The 6,323-nt window shown below is 40.4% G+C and overlaps 1 pseudogene across 1 annotated transcript; it reads left to right on the forward strand.

The window, feature by feature from the left end:
- The first annotated feature begins 247 nt into the window (after positions 1 to 247).
- On the forward strand, positions 248 to 2,196 carry LOC100606109 (annotated as a pseudogene). Its single transcript, XR_001115164.2, has 2 exons — positions 248 to 1,122; positions 2,173 to 2,196. The product of XR_001115164.2 is annotated as an RNA-binding protein EWS pseudogene (transcript).
- The last annotated feature ends 4,127 nt before the right edge of the window (positions 2,197 to 6,323 follow it).

The following is a 6,323-nucleotide window of genomic DNA, read 5'->3' on the forward strand; positions in this document are numbered from 1 at the left end:
TGTGTGGTTGTGTTTTTACCTAATTATCTACTATAATCAATATATTCTCTGGAATATTATTAATCAGGGAAGGCTTAGCTGATAATTTAATATAGACAATTTACAAATAGCAAATTAATAAATATTAATTCATACTAGAAAATGAGTTACTTTGTTGATCTTTTATATAAAGATCTAGAACTAGATTGTTTCATAGTTTCTTTTCTTAGAGAGTAAATAAACATTAGCATTGGTCCACTGAATTATATCCAAAGTTATAGTAATGTTTTAGTGACCTCAATGTATAGGCATGAGATTATTAGAGCTTTGAAAACTGGGAAGAAAAGGATTTCTATAATCTTTTTAGATAAAAGTTAAACGGGAGCAAGAAGGAGACGGATGTTGAGAGAACGAGGAGGAAGGAGAGAAAATGGCGTCAACGGATTACAGTACCTATAGTCAAGCTGCAGTGCAGCAGCGCTACAGTGCTTACACTGCCCAGCCCACTCAAGGATATGCACAGACCACCCAGGCATATCGGCAACAAAGCTATGGAACCTATGGACAGCCCACTGATGTCAGCTATACCCAGGCTCAGACCACTGCAACCTATGGGCTATGCAACTTCTTATGGACAGCCTCCCACTGGTTACACTACTCCAACTGGCCCCCACGCATACAGTCAGCCTGTCCAGGGGTGTGGCACTGGTGCTTATGATACCACCACTGCTACAGTCACCACCACCCAGGCCTCCACGCCGCTCAGTCTGCATATGGCACTCAGCCTGCTTACCCAGCCTGTGGGCAGCAGCCAGCAGCCACTGCACCTACAAGACCATAGGATGGTAACAAGCCCATTGAGACTAGTCAACCTCAATCTAGCACAGGGGTTAACAACCAGCCCGGCCTAAGATACGGACAGAGTAACTACAGTTATCCCCAGGTGCCTGGGAGCTACCCATGCAGCCAGTCACTGCACCTCCATCCTACCCTCCTACCAGCTATGATCAGAGCAGTTACTCTCAGCAGAACACCTATGGGCAACCGAGCAGCTATGGACAGCAGAGTAGCTATGGCCAACAAAGCAGCTATGGGTAGCAGCCTCCCACTAGTAACCTACCCCAAACTGGATCCTACAGCCAGGCTTCTACACTGGAGGAGACTTCTGCGTCAAGTTTTGAATGACTGATGAGTAAGTGCTCACCAGGTGAGGAGGAGCTCAGGGAACAGCTGGTAGAAAGGCTTAGAGGTATATGGGAGTTGGGATGAGTTTGGGGAGCAGCAAATTGCCTGGGGTGCAGGAAGGAAGTGGTGAGAGATGAGAGTAAAATGAAAGTTGCTAGAATCGTGAAGGGGCTGTCTTTGTTGTAGATAGTGAACTAGGTGAATTCGGATTACTGTACATGTGTTGCTGAATATTCTTGGTGATAGTTTTCTCCCCTTGTTGATGTTGAAGCTGATAGTCATTGAAAAGATTTAGTTTGTTAAACTTAGTTAAAAACTTTTTAAATTTTTAAAAAATTTTTTCAGAACAATTTGAACTTTTTTTTTTTTTTTAAAGGAACAGGATCTCACTGTGTTGCCCAGGCTGGAGTGCAGTGGCATGATCATAGCTCAGTTGCAGCCTCTAACTCCTGGGCTTAAGCAAGTCTCCTGCCTTTGCCTCCTGAGTAGCTAGGACTATAGACAGGTGCCACCATACATGGCTAATTTAAAAAAAAAAAAATAGTAGAGATGGAGTCTGGCTGTGTTGCCTAGGCTAGTCTCAAACTCCTGGGCTCAGGTGATCCTCCTGCCTCCACCTCTCCCTCCTAACATGCTTGCTGGGATTACAGGGGTGAGCCACTGGCCAGGCAGACCTTTTTTTTTTTTTAAATAATAGAAATGGGGTCACACTGTGTTTGCCAGGCTGGTCTTGAACTCTTGGGCTCAAGTGATCTTCCAGCTTCAGCCTCTCAAAGTGCTGAAATTACGGGTGTGATCCACTGCACCTGGCCAGCAGAACATTTTTGATAAGTGTTTTATATCAAATGTTTTGCACTTATACAGTGGTGAATGAATTGAACTCATATATTCCTGGGGATTCTTGCAAAAAATTATTTTAAAGTTATACTTGCTCACAAAATGTTAACTTTATAAATGTAGTACACTTTACTACTACTAAGTTTTACTTCATTATTCTGTATTTTTTAGTTTTTAAGTAAAACAGCTCAATGACCAATGGCAATGGTGTGTCTATAGTGTTTGAACAACAGTATAGAAGGTGGCACTTCTATGTACTTTTCCTATCATCAGAAAACTTCAATCTGAAATACATTGCACTGTAGTTGTATGTTTGTGTTTGTGTGTATGAGTATGTATGTCTATAGACGTGTTGTATTATTTTAGACATTTTGAAACATACAAAAAAGTAAAGGGACTAGAATTGTGAACGCTGTGTGGCCATCATGCTCATTCAACAATAACCAACACTTCACTATGCATGTTTCATCCATCAGCTCTCCACTTACTTATATTAGGAATATTTTAACATAACAACAGTATCAGAAAGCTGATAATATCACAAAACTACCAACAATTTTTTAGTATATTCACTCCATATCAAAAATATCCTAATTTACTTAGCTCTATAAAATACTGTTTGGTAAAGTAACGACTCAAAAGAGATTTATACCTTGAATTAAACTTTCTTTAATTAAAGTTTCTTCAGAATGGCTGCACTCCAGCCACCTGGAGTACAGTGGCATGACCTCAGCTCACTGCAACCTCCGCCTCCCGGGTTCAAGTGATTCTCCTGCCTCAGCCTCCCGAGTAGCTGGGATTAGAGGTGCGAGCCATCATGCCCGGCTAATATTTTGTATTTTTAGTGGAGTGGGTTTTGCCACATTAGCCAGGCTGGTCTCAAATTCCTGGCCTCAAGTGACCCACCCACCGTGGCCTCCCAAAGTGCTGGGATTACAGGCGTGAGCCATTGTGCCTGGCCAAAACAGTTAGTTTTAATATAACAATTATTCTCAATAATTATAAATGACCAGTCCATTTCATTTTCAATTAGTGTATAGATTTGTTTTGTTTGTAATACTTAAAATCATGTAGCAAAAGCTGTCTTTTAACAGTAGATTCTGTGTAACTTAGAGCTAACTTATGGGGTGCCATTTCCATTTTGTCAGTTGGAGAACATGATAGTAAATATAGCATAACTCCCTGTGTATCAGTTTAAAACTTAGTACGTACTTGGCCGGGTGCGGTGGCTCACGCCTGTAATCCCAGCACTTTGCGAGGCCGAGGCGGGCGGATCACGAGGTCAGGAGATCGAGACCATCCTGGCTAACACGGTGAAACCCCGTCTCTACTAAAAACACACAAAAAAATTAGCCAGGCGAGGTGGCGGGCGCCTGTAGTCCCAGCTACTCGGGAGGCTGAGGCAGGAGAATGGCGTGAACCCCTGGAGGCGGAGCTTGCAGTGAGCCGAGATCGCGCCACTGCACTCCAGCCTGGGTGACAGCGAGACTCCGTCTCAAAAACAAACAAACAAACAAACAAACAAACAAACAAAAAAAAACTTGGTACGTACCAATGAAATCTGCATGATTTTGTAATTACAGACTAGTGGCGGTGAACACTGGCTGCCAGCAGAGGGCACTTTGAGGTTTTATATGTTAGAATTTCACGCCAATGGTGGTCCAAGATTCTAGACTATTTGTCTCCAAACTGTTTTCCTAAGAGTAAAGACATTTCTAACATTTGTCAATTCCCCGTGATTTCCTGTCTCAATTTACAAACTCCTGTGCTCTCTGGGAAGGGATAAGGCCACCTAAAGACAAACAAACAAACAAAAACAAAAAACCCAGCCGCAGTTCCCAGCTGTCACCATGAGCAGATGTGAGAGATGGTCCTGTGTGTTGAAATCAGAGAGGCTGCTAACTCCCTGGATTTCTTTTCCCAGCCTCATTCAACTCCAAGGCCACTGTTAGCAGTTGTGCCCTAGAGATCTGAAAGGAACCCAGGAATAAACACCTGCAGTTTTAAAATTGTCTAATTTAGTCGATAAAAAGGTCAACACCAAAGGAAAAAAAATGAAGCTGAAGAGAGCCAATCGGCACCAAGGTAGCCTTCTGGATTACGTAGAGCAATATTTTTCAAAAACTTTTTGGCTGGGACTTGTGTTTGAATACATACACGTGTATGTACACACACATACACCATATATTCACATCTAAAACAAGAGTCTCTTAAAAATATTTACTCTAATGATGTATGATAAAGGTATATATAACTTTAAGTACTTAGATGAAATACAGAAAATAAATTTAAATTGTAAAAACAAAAACATTTTAATGTTCATGTGTGCATGCCTGATCACAAGTTTTATTGGGGTCTGGGACATATCAAGACAATCTATACATACATAAGTACATTATTGAGCCTATTTATTTTTTGCCTCTTTTTTTTAAAAAAAAGATGGAACTCACTGCATGAAAGTGAACTGATTAAAATCTTTGATCCAGAATGCAGTATCATTACCATTGGCATATGTGTGATGATTGATTGATTGATTGATTGATTGATTTTGAGACAGAATCTCGCTCTGTCGCCCAGGCAGGAGTGCAGTGGCGCGATCTCGGCTCACTGCAAGCTCCGCCTCCCGGGTTCATGCCATTCTCCTGCCTCAGCCTCCTGAGTAGCTGGGACTACAGACACCCGCCACCACGCCAGGCTAATCCTCCTGCCCGGGCGCGGTGGCTCACGCCTGTCATCCCAGCACTTTGGAAGGCCGAGGCGGGCGGATCACGAGGTCAGGAGATCGAGACCACCGTGAAACCCCGTCTCTACTAAAAATACAAAAAATTAGCCGGGCATGGTGGCGGGCGCCTGTAGTCCCAGCTACTCAGGAGGCTGAGGCAGGAGAATGGCGTGAACCCGGGAGGCGGAGCTTGCAGTGAGCCGAGATCGCACCACTGCACTTCAGCCTGGGCGACAGAGCGAGATTCTGTCTCAAAATAAATAAATAAATAAATAAATAAATAAATAAATAAATAAATAAATGAAAGATCACACATATGCCAATGGTAATGATACTGCATTCTGGATCAAAGATTTTAATCAGTTCACTTTTATTCAGTGAGTCTCAGCTTTTTTTAAAAAAAGAGGCAAAAAATAAACGGCTCAATAATGTACTTATATATGTATAGATTGTCTTGATATGACACAGACCCCAGTGAAACTTGTGATCAGCCATGCACACATGAACATTAAAATGTTTTTGTTTTTATAATTTAAATTTATTTTCTGTATTTCATTTAAGTATTTAATGTTATATTAAAATATTAAAAGATCTTTTAAATTTACTCATAATATAATAGATTTAAAGGACACTTTTATCCAATTCAAATTTACTCATAATATAATAGATTTAAAGGAAACTTATCCAATTCAAGAATTAGAAAATTACCAGTAACCTGTATCTACTTTTACTTTCTTTCCCATTCTGTCCTCCTGCCTTCTTCTGGGAGGTAAACAACCAATTTTGTCTATTATTCTCTTTCTTTTTAAAAGTGTGTACACAGCATAAACTGTCTATATACACACAGATTCTGCATTTATATTTACATTACATATGTATGTCATATATGTACATCTATACATGTATTTCTTTGTGTATATATCCATGTGTATATATTTAAATGTTTAAAAATAGTTTTTGAAGTTTTCAAAAAATATATATATATTTTTGCAACAGAATCTTGCTCTGTCACCCAGGCTGGAGTGCAGTGGCGGGATCTTGGCTCACTGTAGCCTCTGCCTCCTGGGTTCAAGTGATTCTCCTGCCTCAGCCTCCTGAGTAGCTGGGATTACAGGCACATGCCACCAAGTCTGGCTAATTTTTGTATTTTTAGTAGAGACAGGATTTCACCATGGGAAACCAGGCTGGTCTTGAACTCCTGACCTCAGATGATCTGCCCACCTCGGCCTCCCAAAGTGCTGGAGTTACAGGCATGAGCCATTGCACCCGGCCCGTATTTACCTTTTTATATCATACTAATTGGCTGCCAAGAGGTAAAGTACTAAGCGGGAATATATGAACTCTTCTTGAAAAGACTATTTTCAATAATATTGCTGGTTGGGTATCTGAGCTTCTCTTCTTTTTGTAAATGATTAAAAATGCTGCAAAATTATTTTTAAAAATCTTCCCAAAATATTGAAGAGCTGGCAAGATAGTAAAGGATTTACCAAAAAATATATTTATTTAATACAAATTTCTTCAAAAATATTTAATGGTCAAATAAAGACATATATTCAAGGTGTACAACATGATGATTTAATATACATATACATTGTATAAT

The sequence above is a fragment of the Nomascus leucogenys genome, chromosome 1a (assembly GCF_006542625.1).
Source record: "Nomascus leucogenys isolate Asia chromosome 1a, Asia_NLE_v1, whole genome shotgun sequence".
NCBI lineage: Eukaryota > Metazoa > Chordata > Mammalia > Primates > Hylobatidae > Nomascus > Nomascus leucogenys.